This window comes from Lissotriton helveticus, chromosome 8 (genome assembly GCF_964261635.1).
Source record: "Lissotriton helveticus chromosome 8, aLisHel1.1, whole genome shotgun sequence".
Taxonomy (NCBI): Eukaryota; Metazoa; Chordata; class Amphibia; order Caudata; family Salamandridae; genus Lissotriton; species Lissotriton helveticus.
The window spans coordinates 441,636,294-441,652,130 of NC_136069.1; the positions used below are offsets into that span (position 1 = coordinate 441,636,294).

A 15,837-nucleotide genomic window follows, 5' to 3' on the forward strand; every position below is an offset into this window, starting at 1 on the left:
GCTGCCCGATCCTCTGCAACTTTGACGATAAATTACAGATTTTTCCCTTCAACCAGCAGTGCCTCCCTGTAGCGGCGTCCTGCAGACCTGCTCTCTAGCCATGAAATGAATCCCTTCGGGCATGCAATAAGGCTATTCACGAGGTTTGGGCACAATAGAACAGTATCTCAATTACTTTCTGCAGGTAAATAAACACTTGTTAGCAAAGAAGGCATTTGTGAATTTAAGTTCTGTGTGATTGTGTTTCCTATTCCAAACTTTGAGCAATCATGACTTCTATGAGTATTATAATTCACATTTGAGTATTATAATTCACATTTGTAAAGCGCGAACAATCACCCGTAAGGGTCTCTAGGCGCTGGGGGCCGTCGGAAAGATTAAGCAAGCTATTGCCCAGAGTCACATGGTGCTGGGCTAATCTGCCGCCGGCGCTGGGGACCGAACCGTGATCCCCAGATTCCAACGTCAGTCGCCCTGGCTGCGGCGCCACACCTCTCCCTATTGATGTAGTGATGATAATTTTTAAAGAGCTCTTTATTAAAATACTAGAGCTAGTGTCTCATGTGGGTCAAATGGAGAGTGTCAGTCTCCCTCAAAAGTAGGAGAGTGGTGTACATTTTTATTTACGCTCTACATAAATGATATGGGTAAGTGTCTCCTGGGAACTAATTGTGATTTTCCACATCTAGAAACACGTCTGATTCCGGTGTTCCTATATGCTGATGATGCAGTGGTTATGGCCCGATCGGCCAATTCACTTTAACCCCTTCCGCGCTCATGACGAGCTGAGCTCGTCATGAGTTGCACCGCTCGCACGCTCATGACGAGCTCAGCTCGTCATGTAACGCGGTATTTTAAAAAAGTCAGCGCACAGCGGGAAAACCGCTAGCGCTGATGCGGTTAAAAAAATCCTGGATGCGTTAGTCACGTTTATGCACCAAATAAATTTGTAAACTAATGTAACTAAGATGTTTGTGATTGTATATGGCTGCAAGACCACAAAAACTAGAGAGTATAACATTAATGCCGTTCAGATTGATAAGGTTCCCAATTTTATTTATTTGGGTGTGCTGCAGCATTGTGCCTTGAACTGGAAACATCTCAATCTTTAAGATAATGCAACTTAGGAGCCATTTGAGTCTGTTTTTAGATTCATATCTAGCTTAGTGGCAAAACCAATTAAACAGATGGTTAATTACAGAAGTAAATGCCTAGCGGAAGCTACAGAATGAACTTCTATTTAGTGATCTTCAAATGTGTCTGACATACAAAGAGAAAGAGAATGGTTTCATAAAAAGATTGCTATCTCTCCCTTCCAGTAGCTCTACCTTTGTATGCCATGAAGAATTAGGGTTTGATTTTTGGAGGATTTTATAAGCCATAAACCACTATGGTTGTGGATTTCTATCTGGGCAAAACCAGAAACTTAGTTTAATCGCATAGTGATCTTAGATTACTTGAGACCAGATCGTTCTGTAACAATACCTTGGATAAAATATGTTAAGTCCTTATGTAATCATATTGGTAAACCATAATTACTTATTGATTGCAAAGTCTCTATTTCATAAGTTACGTAAAGATGAAAGAGAGCGCTTAGAATGAGTGAGACCATATATTAGTATTTATCTACCTTTGTCAACCCCAGACTTCAGGGAACCATACTTAGATTTTAATGTAAGTTCCCAACATAGATATCTTTTAGCACTCTTTCCTATTTGGTATATCAATCAATCACGAAATTGTGAAGCTCGCTAATCACCCGTGAGCATCTCAAGGCGCTGGGGGCGGGGGTGCTGCCCCAAGCTAGCCAAAAAGCCAGGTCTTGAGGCCCTTCCTGAAGATCTGCAGAGTAGGGGAGCGTCTGGTGTTGACTGGGAGCCTGTTCCAGGCCTTGGCTGTGATGTAGGAGAAGGCTCTTCCACCCGCTCTAGTTCTGCGAATGCACAAGTTTTTGTTAGGGCGAGGTTGGCAGAGCGGAGGTTTCTTTTGGGTGCATGGAAGAAGACTCTTCCGTTGAGGTATTTGGGTTCAGTGTTGTGGAGAGCTTTGTCAGCATGGGTCAGTAGCTTGAATGTTACTCTTCTCTCGACAGGTAGCCAGTGGAGGTCTCGCAGGCGTTGGGTGATGTGCTCATGCCGTGGGATGCCGATGACGAGTTTGGCCTCAGTGTTATGGATGGTCTGTAGTTTGTGTAGTTGGGATCTGTTGATTCCAGTGTAGAGGGAGGTTCCATAGTCCAGTCTGCTAGGGGATCCACTTGAAAGTCTTGCGAAGGATGCGGAGGATGTGGAAGCAGGTGAAGGCGACTGTGTTGATCTGGCGGGTCATGGTGAGGGAGGAGCAGAGTATGATGCATAGGTTCTGGGCAAGGTCCGTGGGGTTGGGGAAGTTGTCGAGGGCGGTGGGCCACCAGGTGTTGTCACAAGCTGAGGGGGTGGGTCCAAGGACAAGGACTTCTGTCTTCTCCAAGTTGAGCTTATTTGGTTGCATTCTCTAATCCTGGGCAGTGGTTAGAGTTATCGGTAGGATGGCCTTGTGATCACCTTTCACCCACTTGTTATTGCATTTCATGTTATTTTGCAAATTTTATAAAGTTTCAAGTAAACATTATTTGGTTCCCCTACATGCGAATATAAATTTTGGCCAATGTAGGCCAGCTCTTTTATATCTTAAGTTATTATCCTCACAGTATGAATTTGTGTAATCTTTTTTTTGCAAAGTGCTGTTTAAATTCGAAAAACATTATGATAGCAATAATTGCATATAAAAGATTAGTGATTAATTACATTGTACAAACATGAATCTACTTAAGTCGCGAGAAGCGTTATCATTACATTCTATTATGGTTTCATAAATTTGATGCTGATTGTATGGAATTTCTGGAAGTTATTCTTTTACTAATTAATGAGTGATTTATGTATTCTTTATGGTGGAGATTTTAACCAAATAAAGATTTAATTGACTGATTGGTCGGGTCAGGTATCATTTAGCAAGTATGTAATCTTGAAATGTGAGTCATTTACCAGATTTACCTTCATCACATTCCCAGGTAGTTCTCCAGCAGCACGTCGTTTTTATTGTGCCAATGGTGCCGGTCCTCTCTCGGGTTTCTTCACATGTGGCATCTATCTAATTTCAGGTTGTCCATATTCTCGTTGGTGATCTATATAGTGTTTAGATTTGTATAAGATGCCGGATGATTCAGTGCTTCTCTGCTAGTACTTTCTTAAAACCCAACACCCGTAAATGCATTAGTCTCAGCGATCGTACAGACTCCTCGTCTGCCAAATGAAGGGGACACAGGTAGGGTAGTAGGGAACCCTGGCCTCAATCAGTTTGCAGTCATTAATAAGAGTGAATCCAAATTGTGGATCCAATTGCCTCTTCTTAGTTAGTGCTCCTTGTTCCTGTAATATGCTTCCTTTTTCTTGGACTCGGAAGGGGCTTCTAAACCGTGTTTTTAATGTCTTCTTGCCACTTCAGGGTCTCAGTGTTCAACTGCATGATGTTTGAGACCTATTCTGTTAGGTATGACATGCCCTTGGCTGTAGTTGTACTTCTGTCTTTCGCTTCATGAAACCCTTTAATACAGCTGTTATCCTAAACAGTAGATATACTTGTGGAGCTATTGTGACCTTTTTTAAATTAAATAATCTGGATCTCTCCATGACTGTTTTCCAGATCTTTACTGAGTTGTTTTAGACCATATAGTTACAAATTGATGCTCTGAATGACAAACAGGAGCAACAGGGTCGATAATAGTACAGTTTGAACCGATGTCATCCGTGCAACATCCAAAATATAATTGCTATGGCACAGCATGATCATGAATAAGGGATAGAAATGTGGAAAAAATGATAAACCAATAAGTAACATAAAGCCGAATACAAAAAACATGTGCCGTACTCCCTTTGGTGTGTGTATGAGTATTTGCCCGCCCCCCACAGATTGGACGCTGTCCTACCCCCACAGATTGGACACTGTCCTACCCCCAGATGGGAATGTACTAGAATGCAGGGTGGTGGGACGATGTATCTCGTACCTCAGAGTGCAATGGGTTGCCTCAGTCTGTAACTATGGAATGCCGTTGGAGGCCCTGCAACTCCTCTCTGTGTAGTGCTACCGCTTCCACAGCGGCCCACTGAAGTACCGCCCCGTGCCATGACACCGGCCCTGGGAGTGATGTGGCCTTTACCTGTATTGTGATTGTGTGTTTGGCTAGCAAGAGCACCAGATCTATGAAGTGTGTCGTCCCTCCTCGCGGCAGGTGATGGCCATGAAGACCAAGGAGGGATAACTCTGGCCTACTCACGTCCGGGCGACCTGTCGTCCTATGAAGTGTTGCACAATCCTCCCAGAAGTGATCCACTATGGAGCACTCCCATAGCATGTGTAATGTATCTGTGCCAGCCTGCACTCACTGGGGGCCATCCACAGAGGAAGATGGGTATATGCGATGTAGCTTGGCTGAGGTCAAATAAGCACAATTTAATATAGTAAATTCGATATACTGGAAAAAAGTGTTTTGGGAGGCCTTGCTCGGGTACTGTATTATCGGCTACTGGTGGCCTAGATCCTGTTCCCACCAGTCCTTCAGGCCAGTCAACAGATCTGCCACTGGAATAACCCTCACAACCAACAAGACAAGACTGCTCCCCCCCCCCCCCCCCTGTGAACAGTGCCTGAGTCAGAGCGTGTACTTTTTGTTCAGTGGCTCCAGCGACTTCAACCACTGCAACCAGCTGTCACTGCAGAAGGAAATGACCCGCTGGTAGGGTGGTCTACTCTAAGAGTGGGTCAAACTGAACCAAAGTTTGCTCCTGATGGGGGTCTCCCCAAGGAAATTAACTCCAGAGATTCGGAAACCCCCAGGACTTCTCGTCCCTCTGCTGCACGAACATGAGATATGTGGTGCATACTGCAGAGTGCATAGCTCATACCTTAAGGCCTTTATGTAATGGCCATAAGCTACGCAAAGTAGGCTACTTGAATGGGTGGGCAATGACGTCTGAGAAAGGAAGAGCTCCAGCAGCCTGTGCCATGCCTACCCATCCTCCATGGGCAAGATCTCAGCCAAATGAATCCCCGCTAGCCAATGGACTGACCACTGGAGCTGTGCTGCTAAGTACTAATGTTAGAAATTTGGGGCCCCCAGGACCCATGCGGCAGTGGGCAGTTGAAGCTTGGCCAGAGCGACTCTACGCCTGCCATTATGCCAGAGTAAATCCCCCAGTATGCCATCTCGCATGTGAAACATCTGCCGCGGGACAAGGACAGGCAAGTTTGTGATGTAATAAAGAAGGCTGGGCAGCATCAACATTTTTGATAAGGCCACTCTGCCCTGCATAGTGAGAGGGAGGGAGCACCAGAAAGTTATTAGGGGTAGCAACAAGGCCACTGCCCTCATGGAACACCTGGCTTTAAGAGTAAAGTCAGGATCCCCGGATGATCCTATCAAACCGGAACTGTTCAGATCACTCTGTGACTCTGTCCTGCAGGAAGGCCGAGAGCTGATTAATCGATCTCTACAGCAAGCATCCATTCCTAAATCGTGGAAACATGCCAAAGTAGTGCCCCTCTTGAAGAAACCATCACTGGATCCCTCTAGGCCAGATAGTTTTCGACCTATTTCGCTGCTTCCTTATCTTGCGAAAGTGGCTGAAGCACATGTCAACTCCACTCTGACTGCCTATCTGGAGTCCAATGGGATTCTAGACGAGTCCCAGAATGGCTTCCGGGCTAACCATAGTACGGAGTCAGCTTTGCTAACAGTCACAGAACATCTAAGGCCTCTCTGGATATGGGCGCAACCTCCATTTTGGTTTTGCTGGACTTGAGTGCGGCTTTTGACATGGTCTCCCACAAGATACTACTTGAGAGACTGTGGGAGATCGGAGTCAGGGAAACGGCCATGGATTGGTTCGCGTCATGTCTATCTGACCGTTCCTTCCAGGTGCACGCCCGGCCGTACTCATTCAGCAGGTACCCTCTTGATTGTGGGGTGCCTCAGGGGTCTGCGCTCAGTCCCACATTGTTTAATGTGTACGTCCGCCCCCTGGCCGTGATGGCCCGGGAACGTAAGATCCAGTTAATATCATACGCGGACGACACGCAACTCATCTTCAATTTTTCAAATAACAATGTGGTGGACCAAACCAAATTCCAAGAAGATATCCTGGCTATATCAAGGTGGTTATCTAACAACTGTCTTCAGGTAAACTCCTCCAAAACAGAGGTACTTTTAATTGGCAATGGCACGCAGACATGGGATGAACACTGGTGGCCTCCTGCGCTGGGACCAGCTCCCATACCCAAGGAGTCAGTAAAAAACTTGGAGGTGATGCTTGATAGCTCACTAATCCTGGAGTCCCATGCAAAAAAAGTGGCAGGTACTTGCTACGGATGTCTTCGCTTTCTCAAACCCATTCTAGGCTTCTTTGAGCCCCCTACCCGCCAGATTATAGTCCAGGCATTAGTTCTATCTCACCTGGACTATTGTAATGCCCTCATGTTAGGCTCCAATATGACTGTGATAAATAGGATGCAAAGAGCTCAGAACGCTGCTGCTCGCGTTCTGTTTGCCCTACCCAAAACTTGTCACACGTCCCCCTTTCTCCGACGATTACACTGGCTGCCTATACAGCAACACATTCAATTCAAGACCCTCTGCCTTACTCATAAAATCTTGTATAGCGCTGGCCCCCAAGCTCTGCAGGGACTTTGTTCCTTTTATACTCCGACGCGCGCACTCCGCTCAGCGGACCTTTTTCTAGCTCGCACTGTCAGGATTCGGAGGAGCAGAGCCTGTGGCCGCTCCTTTGGGTATCTGGCCCCTAAGCTTTGGAATTCTATCCCCCCAAAAGCTCGGGCCACTTCAAATCACCTGCAATTCCGAAAACTCATAAAACCTGGCTGTTTGCGTCTATCTAGCACACTCTCTGTCGTACTAGCCTCTGACATGTCCGTGAGCGCTGGGACGCCCTGTTGTTGGGGTAGCCATGCGCTATACAAGATTCCATAACATAACATAACATAACATGAGGTTACCCTCCAATAATAGTACACGTTTTTTTGTAAACCAATTTTATAGAGCACTTACAAAACCCATATCAATACAATATAGACCTTAGAATGAGCATATGAACTAGCACGGGTTCTTTGATGATAAGTATGCAGCTCCTCGCTCAGGGCACGAAAAATCTTAAAAAATGCACTAGACCTTCCGGTCTAGTAACCTACAAAATCTCCTCAACCTAACTGAAAGGCACTTGACCTCTGACTCTGAAAGCTGGGCAAATGTGACAAGTTAACAAGATTTAAAAGCATTTTTATTGCTCTTTTAGTTTGTGGGCAATAAAGATGCATTTAAATCTTGCTGTCTTGTCACATTTCCTCTGCTTTCAGAGGTTTTGTATTCCTACTCACCAGAAAGGGCGAGTATGACCTAAAAATAGCTCGCCCTGAATTAATCTGACTCGCAAATGCGAGCGGTCGAGTGAATTTTTCGAGGCCTGTCGCTGCTGCATAGTTCACATAGTCATTTAATAATCCGATAGGAGATTCATCCGTGATAAAATTCACATCTCACATATACAATACAAATACTACAATAATAGAAACTAACCCCCCCACCCCCGCCAGACGGCAACCCCTCTTATTCTATCTCCCCCCCCCCAGGTGTGTCTTGGAATACTGCGCTCAGTTAGCCTTCACAGGGCCACTCTCTAGCTGTTTCCGTCTCATCACCATAAGAGCTGGGGCCTCCAGAGCACCGCTCGCAAGGATACACCACAACATCATTTCCCCTCTCCCATTGAACCATTGAGTTTCGTGTACAATCCATCTGCTTGTCGGTTGTCCCTATTATTGTCATCCATAATGTCATTTAGCTGTTTTAGGTGCAGCATCAGAGCCTCTCTGGGCCCTGGCTGCTTCCGTCTTCTCACTCCCATTCTGTCTAGCATCTCTAAGCTGAGGTACACCCTCACTACCTGCCCATCGCTCAAACGCTCTCCTCCATTTTCCTATGTTAGGAACCCCCCCCTTGCCTTCCAATGACTCGTATTATCTCACTTCGCTAAAATTTAGCGAAGTGGGATAATAAGAGTCATTGGAAGGCAAGAGGGGGTCCTAACATGGGAAGATGGAGGAGAGACTTTGAGCGATGGGCAGGTTGTCAGGGTGCAGCTCGGCTTAGAGACGCTAGATGGAATGGGAGTGAGAAGACGTTTATTTACTGGTGACTTTGTTCCAGGCAGTGTGTGGGAACCTGTGGAGTAGGCAATATCCTGGGTTTATGTGCACTTCCTTTTCAGTGAGTTCAGCTAATAGTTCCGTCCTCTCTCCAGAAATGTCCTAACTCTGAGCAGCTCCAGAACATATGAAGTAACTCTGTGCCTATTTCTCCACATCTGGGACAGACCGCCATTGTCAACTTCAAATACCTACTGAGGCGCCCTGGAGTGAGATACGCCTTATGAAAAACATAGAAGTTAACCAGTTGGAACCTAGCATTCCTGGTGATTCTACGAACCCTCTCCGTAAGCTCTCTCCATACTTTGGCCTCTATGGGCTCCCCTAGATTCCTCTCACATTTCTGTTGGAGCCCCTGAAGCGGAAGTAGAGTCGCCTTGCTTAACCTCCTATATAAACAGGTAACCGCCTTGAATGTCCCCGCCGCCGACACCACATATTGACACCATCATCTAAAGGAGGCTCAGTCAATCTACTCCCCCAATGCTTGCGGTAGTCAGGGCCGCGTAAAGCAAGAAGTCACCCCCAGGTATCCCATTGTTTTAGCTAAATACGTCAATCGATAGTAGCGTCACACTCTCATATAACGGCCCCATAGTGTGCACTCCAGCCTGCTCCCATGTCTCTAGCTTCCTCCAATCTGCCCCGTGCGGTAATGCCATGCAATACTTCAGGGGTATCTCTGGCGCATAAGAGCGCCTTAATTTAGCCCTCTGCAAGCTACGGATCCAACACTTATGTACCACTCGGAGGTCTGCCAGCATGTTCTTGTCTGGAACAGGCAGCTGCAACATTATTCGAGATAGGAGGTCTGGATCTGGACATCCCTCACCCTGCTTTACCGTTCCCTGGAGTTGACTAGCCACCCACCTTGTCAGCAATTGCTGACAAGATGGGTCAAAATCCGGTATCGCTAATCCCCCTTCCGCTTTGGGCCGCATCAAAGTCTTCAGAGCCACTCATCTCCGTCCAGTCCCCCACAAGAACTCCGTCACCATTGCTTTGAGCTGGCGAAATCTCTCCGCTTGGATCCACACCGGCAAGACCCCAAACACATACAGTAGCCTCGGGGAAGTCACCATCTTTAACAGGGAGGCTCTACCTGCCAGTGACAAGGGAAGGGTACCCCAGAAGTCTAAACTAGCTTTCGTTCCCCGTATGACCTTTCTCACATTTCCCTCTAAAAGATCTGTCCTATCGTGGTATACTTGCACTCTGAGGTACGAGATACATCGTCCCTCTCACTCAATTCCTTCCACGCCCCTGCTTAATTGGAAACAAACATGACTGATTCCAATATACCTTGAGACCCGCTACTCGCGCTAAGGTCAACAGCAGGTCCTTTGCTCCCTCAAGGTCTGGTCCCGTGGAACTTGGAAACAAAATCAGGTCGCCCGCATATAGGGCTATATGGTGGACTCGGACCTCTACATTGAGCCCCTGATATCAATTCCCATTTCTGGCCTTAGGCGCTAATGGCTCCATAGCTATCGCAAACAGTAAAGGCGATAGCGGGCACCCCTGTCTCGTTCCACTCCATATCTGTCTGAGATGAGCTTTCCTGTCCGGACCGGTGCTGTGGAGCCTCTATACAACATGGCAGTCCACTCTCCAAACTCCTGTCCTAACCCAAAGGCCCGCATTACGATAAATAAATACTGCCATTCAAGACTATCAAAAGCCTTTTCTATGTCGACTGTCGGGAAAGTCGCCTCCTCTTTACAATAAGAGTCCGCCCCCAGCACTCGTAACACCCTCCGCACGTTCATTGCCGTATTGCGTGTCGGAATAAACCCACCTTGATCACAATGTATGAGTCTTGTCATATATGGTAATAGTCGAGTGGCCAGTATCCTACTCCGGATTTTGTAATCCAGGTTGAGCATAGATAATGGGCGCTATGCCGTTTTGTCACACGCCTGTTTCCCTCGCTTCAACAATGGAACAATCAGTGCCTCCCTAGTTGTTCCCAGCAGTTTCCCCTCCTGCTTTGCCTGATTATGTAAAGCTACCAAACTGGGTCCCAGGAGGTCTATATATGTAGCATAAAATTCTATGGGGAACCCATATGTACCCGGCGTCTTGTTCCTGGCCGTGGTCTTAATCGCGCTTTTAACCTTGTGTAGGTCTATCGCCCTCCCTAATACCTCAGCCTCCTCTTCCTCAAGTGTTAGTAGTTCAACTCCCTCCAGAAAAGTAATGAGGTCATCGGTGGTGGGGGAAACTTTACTTTTTTAGAGGGTGGTTTAATATTCCCAAAAGTGCTGGTTAATATCCTGCTGACGGAACCACACCTCTCCCCGATCCCTTCTCATTTCTAAAATGGCCGAACCCCTCTTAGCCGGATTAGTTGGCCAGGTCAGTAAGGCCCCAGGTTTGTTCTTCTCAGAATGTGCCCTTGCCAAATAGCTTTTATAGTCAAAACAGCGCACTCTTTCTAGGTGCCCGCCACCTCCTCCCTGGTCTCCAATTTTCCTTTCTGTAGCTACATTCTCAGGTCTGTCTCGTTCAGTGCATGGCAGCTTTTGCTATGCCTGCAGTATGTCCTGGAGAAGAGTTTTCCTCATCCCTACCGCTGCAGAAATGCACCGACCCCTAAGTACCACTTTGAACGCTTCCCACTCCATTGTGAGTGTCGAGGCCGTCCATTCGTTCTCCACAAAGTATTGTTCTATAACTGTGCAGATTTCAGCCTGGTACACCTGATCCTCCGAATTAACTCTGCCATGATTCGTCCCTGTAAGGCAAATAGGAAATTACATTTGGATGAGTTGCATTTGGCTGAAGTCCCCAGGGTTAAGAAAGCTAGTAGTGGTGGACGGCTTTTCTCATATAAAGCGGCTAAACTCTGGAAATCCCTGCTGCTTTGTCTTCACAGGGAACCCTGTCATCTTGTCTTTCGGAAACAACTGAAGACACTTTTGTTACCCTAATTCTTCTGTCTCTCTCGTGTTCGGCCCAGCGCTGGGATTCTCCCGGGTAGCCATGCGCTTTATAAATGTTTCTTTCATTTCAATTCTCTGGCGGAAGTCGCCAAGTGGGAATCTTCGCGCGAACGCTGGTCCGGCTAAGACAGATCAACAAGGGGTTATAGTCCGAAACAGTGCGTGCTAGATACTCACTACTCTGTATACACCACGAGACATCAGGCATGCACAGAATGGCGTCCAGACGGACATGCAATTCATGCATGGGAGAGAAAAAAAAATTGTCCCTCTCCCTGGGGTGCTGTACTCTCCTGGAGTCCACCAATCCCCTCTGTTGTGGCCAGTTACTACGCGCCCTCGCCATTCTGTAAATAGGGGAATCATGGAGTGGGGATTGAGACTGATCAAGCCCTACATCCTCAACACTATTTTAATCCCCTCCCAGGAGCACCGATCCCGTCATGCCTGTGCCAGCGAACTTGAGAGGTCCGTTAAGAATGAAGCTTGATACACATTCAGGGCGTATAAGCTCCCAATCGTGACATCCCTCCCATCCAGTTTGCCCAGTACCACTGCATATCTCCCTTCTGGATCTATAAACTCTCTAGTGCACTGGAAGGGGACTCCAGCCCTCACCCAAACCAACATCCCCCTTGCAACGGCTGAATAATGTGTGTAGTATAATCACCTTCGCCAGTAGCGCTTCAATGCAGCCCCCTCTTTTGCATTGAGATGGGTCTCCTGCAGCAATACAATCTGTACCCCCCTTTGCACCAAGAATGCATGTACCTTATGTCTCTTTGCCAAAGAGTGCATCCCATGGACATTCCAGGAGGTATACTTGTAATCTATGTTTGAGCCCATGGAAAAAGCATTGAACCAAAACTATTGAATCGTTTTCTCCAGACACGGGGGGAATGGTACACGTTAATGCCTAAGTATCGGAACATGGTGGCCTCCCATTTTATGCTGTGGAAATCTGCCACCACCTCCTCTCAGGGGCAGTCCGGATGCAGGGAGCACAAGCATGTCTTTGTCCTATTCACACCCAGCCCCAACACCCTTTTTAACACCAACATGGCACCCAGGACATGAAACCACACCACTCTGTATGTTTCGCTCATAAATGAGGACATCCTGGGCATAAAGTGAAACAGCATGAGTTCGACCCTGAAGTGGCAATCCCCTGTCACACGCTTACTTGCGAAGATACTGTGCCAGACTCTCCATTGCCAGCGCAAAGAGCACTGGGATCTGGGCAGATATTAATTGACTGATCCTAACTCTAGCCGATGGTTCCATGTAAAGTAACTGGACCCAGCGAACCAGTCCCTCCCCAACCTCATCTTTTGCGAGCATGTTGAGTGCCTTCTCAAGGTTCTATACGAAGCAAGCAGAGTGAGGATACAACTTCGGAGCACTTTTGGGTATCTCATGGATGCGTCACAAATTTAACAATGTAGAGCTCCCTGTAATGAATCCATTTTCACCCTCATGGACCAAAGTTGAGATGCAGGTCCGTAATCGCGAGGCCTGTACCGCCCTAGTTTAGACCTGGCCATATGCAAATCAGCCTTGACCCGGTGCCTCATGGGAACAGTCCAGTCTGAACTGCCAAGTCAGGTCCTCCCTGGACCGGAACCAAGCATCCTAGGACCTATTTTGGACTTTCAGCCCCCATCAGCCAGGATAGCTGGATTCCAGTGGCACAGTGAGCCCGGGACCCACGTCTGGGCATACCCGGCGCACTTAGGGCAAAAAAGAAAAAGACACACAATTGATGGACGGAATGCTGAACAAATCAAAACAATCACCCCCAGTCAAGAGAACTGGGTTAAATCCATCATTCTTTTGCCCATCATGCCACCCCAGTTTAGACCTGGCCATATGCAAATCAGCCTTGACCCTGTGCCTCCTGGGAACAGTCCAGCCCGAACTGCCAAGCCAGGTCCTCCCTGGACTGGAACCAAGCATCCTAGGACCGGTTTCAGGCTTTCAGCCCTCATCAGCCAGGATAGCTTGATTCCAGTGGCACAGTGAGCCCGGGACCCAGGTCTGGGCATACCCGGTGCACGTAGGGCGAGAAAGCAAAAGACGCACAAAAACGAAACCAGTCCTAGGATGCTTGTTTCCAGTCCAGGGAGGACCTGGCTTGGCAGTTCGGGCTGGACTGTTCCCATGGGGCACAGGGTCAAGACTGATTTGCATAAAGCTGGGTTCAAACTGGAATGGCATGGTGAGCAAAAAAACAATGGATTTAGGCCCAGATCTCTGTACTGGGGTGAATGTATGACATTGTTCTGCATTCTGTTCATCAACTGTTGTTTTTGCATTAGGTAAGGAGACCAGCAGGGCATCTCTCATGGAACCAGTGAGCATGCCAGCATCCAACGCCATGGAATACATTTACGCCAGCTTGGAGACCAACAAATCCTGATACATTTTGTAGAACTCAATGGAAAGGTGAGAGGCTGTTTTGGTCTGCTGAGACGCTGCATAGTAATCGTGTAGCGACAGGAATCTATCTCAGTGGGGTTTAGGGCTTGTGTGCAGGGTCTGGCAATGTGTGTAAAACCTCCTAGGGATATCCACCTAGGAGTAGGCAACCAATGAGGCTGCAAAGCAAATAGCTGGGTCTGGTTTCGGCGCAAGCTCGTGTATAAGGAGCCACACCAGGAGACGGCCTGGTTTGTCCCCCTCGGCATGAGCTCTAATCTGATTCGCGTTATTGTACAGGCATCGGAGGGATTTGAGCAGGCAGGTTATGATAGTGCCGCATTTCGAGAAGTTCACGTTCCCCCCTCCCTCAGACTCGCAAGTGCCCCGCTCTACCTGGTCCAATTCATGAGCAGCCGTGGCACCTACCACAGCTGGTATACTGAAACCACTGTTTTCATTGCATCCCACGTGAGGAGCCGCATAATGGCGGTGTTTCCGGTGAAGTAATGAACAAGGGCATCCCGACTGGTCACCCGATAGACCTGATCCTCCACAGTTGCGAGCTGCAACTTCCTGTTGGGAACTAGCGGTCTAGAGCCTTCCTACTTTAGGTGCAAAAATAAGGGCTTGTGATCAGACAGGGTCCTACCAAGGTATTCAGAGTCTGTGACAAGCAGTTGGGTGGACAAAGGAGCCTATCTAATCTGACATGCAGATCTTGAGGAGGAGAATAGGAGCAGTATTCCCTGGTGTTGGGTTGCTGGGTTTTCCAACTGTCAAGTTAGGACCATTGCATGGCCCATTGTGCGAAGTAGGCAGCAGCTCGGGTAGTTGGGGAGTTTGGGAGAGGTGGGTATGTCCGATCCAGTGCAGGGTCAAGCATACAATTGAAGTCCCCCCTCAATTAACCAGGGCATTTGAGCCCAGCGCACTAATTTGACGGTTAGAAAGGTGGACTGCTCAACATTCAGTGCATAAACACAGCGTAAAAATATCAGTAAGCCTTCCAGTACCCCCTCCACCAATATATATCTCCCCTCGAGGTCCAACGCTACAGGTCGAAAGGGAATGGATAGATAAATCCAAGTGAGCAACCCTAGCAAACCACAAGTAGTCTTTGCTGAAACACTGTCCCGCCACCGCTTCTGTATCCGAGAGACCTTTCCCCTGGCTGAGTGGGTTTCTTGCAAAAAGACTGTGGGCTCACCTTTACTTTATTGGTGAACCGAATACCTCTTTTTTTATTGTGGTCATGCAACGGATGCTCCAGGTCGCCAGGTTTAGCCCCTGCCTCATCCAGCAGGCGCTGCAGGCAGGGGGAGTTAGGAAAATCAGCTGCTGATCGACTTATTTGCTTAACCGGCCTCTGCAGTCCCCGGCCCGGCCTGCCGTCGCGGGTACCAAACTGCATCTCACACACCTGGGGTGCTCGATGGCAGTGGAATACTGGCCCACTTCCCAGGGCTATAATGCAACGCCAAGCCATGCCTTCCTCTCCATGACTTGTTGCACATCTCTGAAGAGCGTCTTTGCTAGTGCAACAACGACCTCCTCGCCCCAATAACCTCTGAGAGGGCTGAGTCCTCCCAGAGTCCACATGCTCACTTAGCATTCTGCTTGAAGTTTAAGCGGGCAGAAACAATGCCTCGGCTGAAGCTATTCAGCGATAGAAGAGCAGATTGCCCATTGTTTCGAAGTAGTGCAGGAACAGCTGACTAGAGTTTGTTCAATTCCATGAACTGAAGGAGCATTTAAGGTGAGTACAAAGAATCGAGCCTGAGGGAAGGGGGCTTTGTATAGTTTATATTAAGGATTGTATGCATATTCCTTTTCCTTCCATTTCTTGATCTCTGCGGTTTGGTAGTGTATGGATCCTGGTGAAGCACGTTCCTAAAGACATTGATTTTTTAAATCTTTTTTGCTCGCAAATGACAATCATGTGCATGACACCGTATGTTTTTAAGAGGAATGCAGGCAGGGTGTTGGAGCAAGACTGGATCAGCCGAATGTATGACGTTACAACGCATGCTTTTACCACGCATGCTGTTACAACGCAGGTTTTACTACGCATACCATTACAACGCATTACACTTGGGGGTGCTGGATAGTGAATAGTTTAATTTACTATTCCAACTCCAGTCCCCGTGGATAGTAGGGAAGGTGTTGGATAGTAAATTAAACGTATTCCCTATCCTAGAGCGCCCCCCAGTGTAATGCG

At 47.7% G+C, this 15,837-nt stretch overlaps 1 protein-coding gene across 1 annotated transcript in view; it reads left to right on the top strand.

Moving 5' to 3' along the window:
• Positions 1-15,837, top strand: part of COG3 (component of oligomeric golgi complex 3) — a 450,848-nt gene that overhangs the window by 31,585 nt on the left and 403,426 nt on the right. The gene's annotated exons all lie outside the window — the stretch shown is intronic.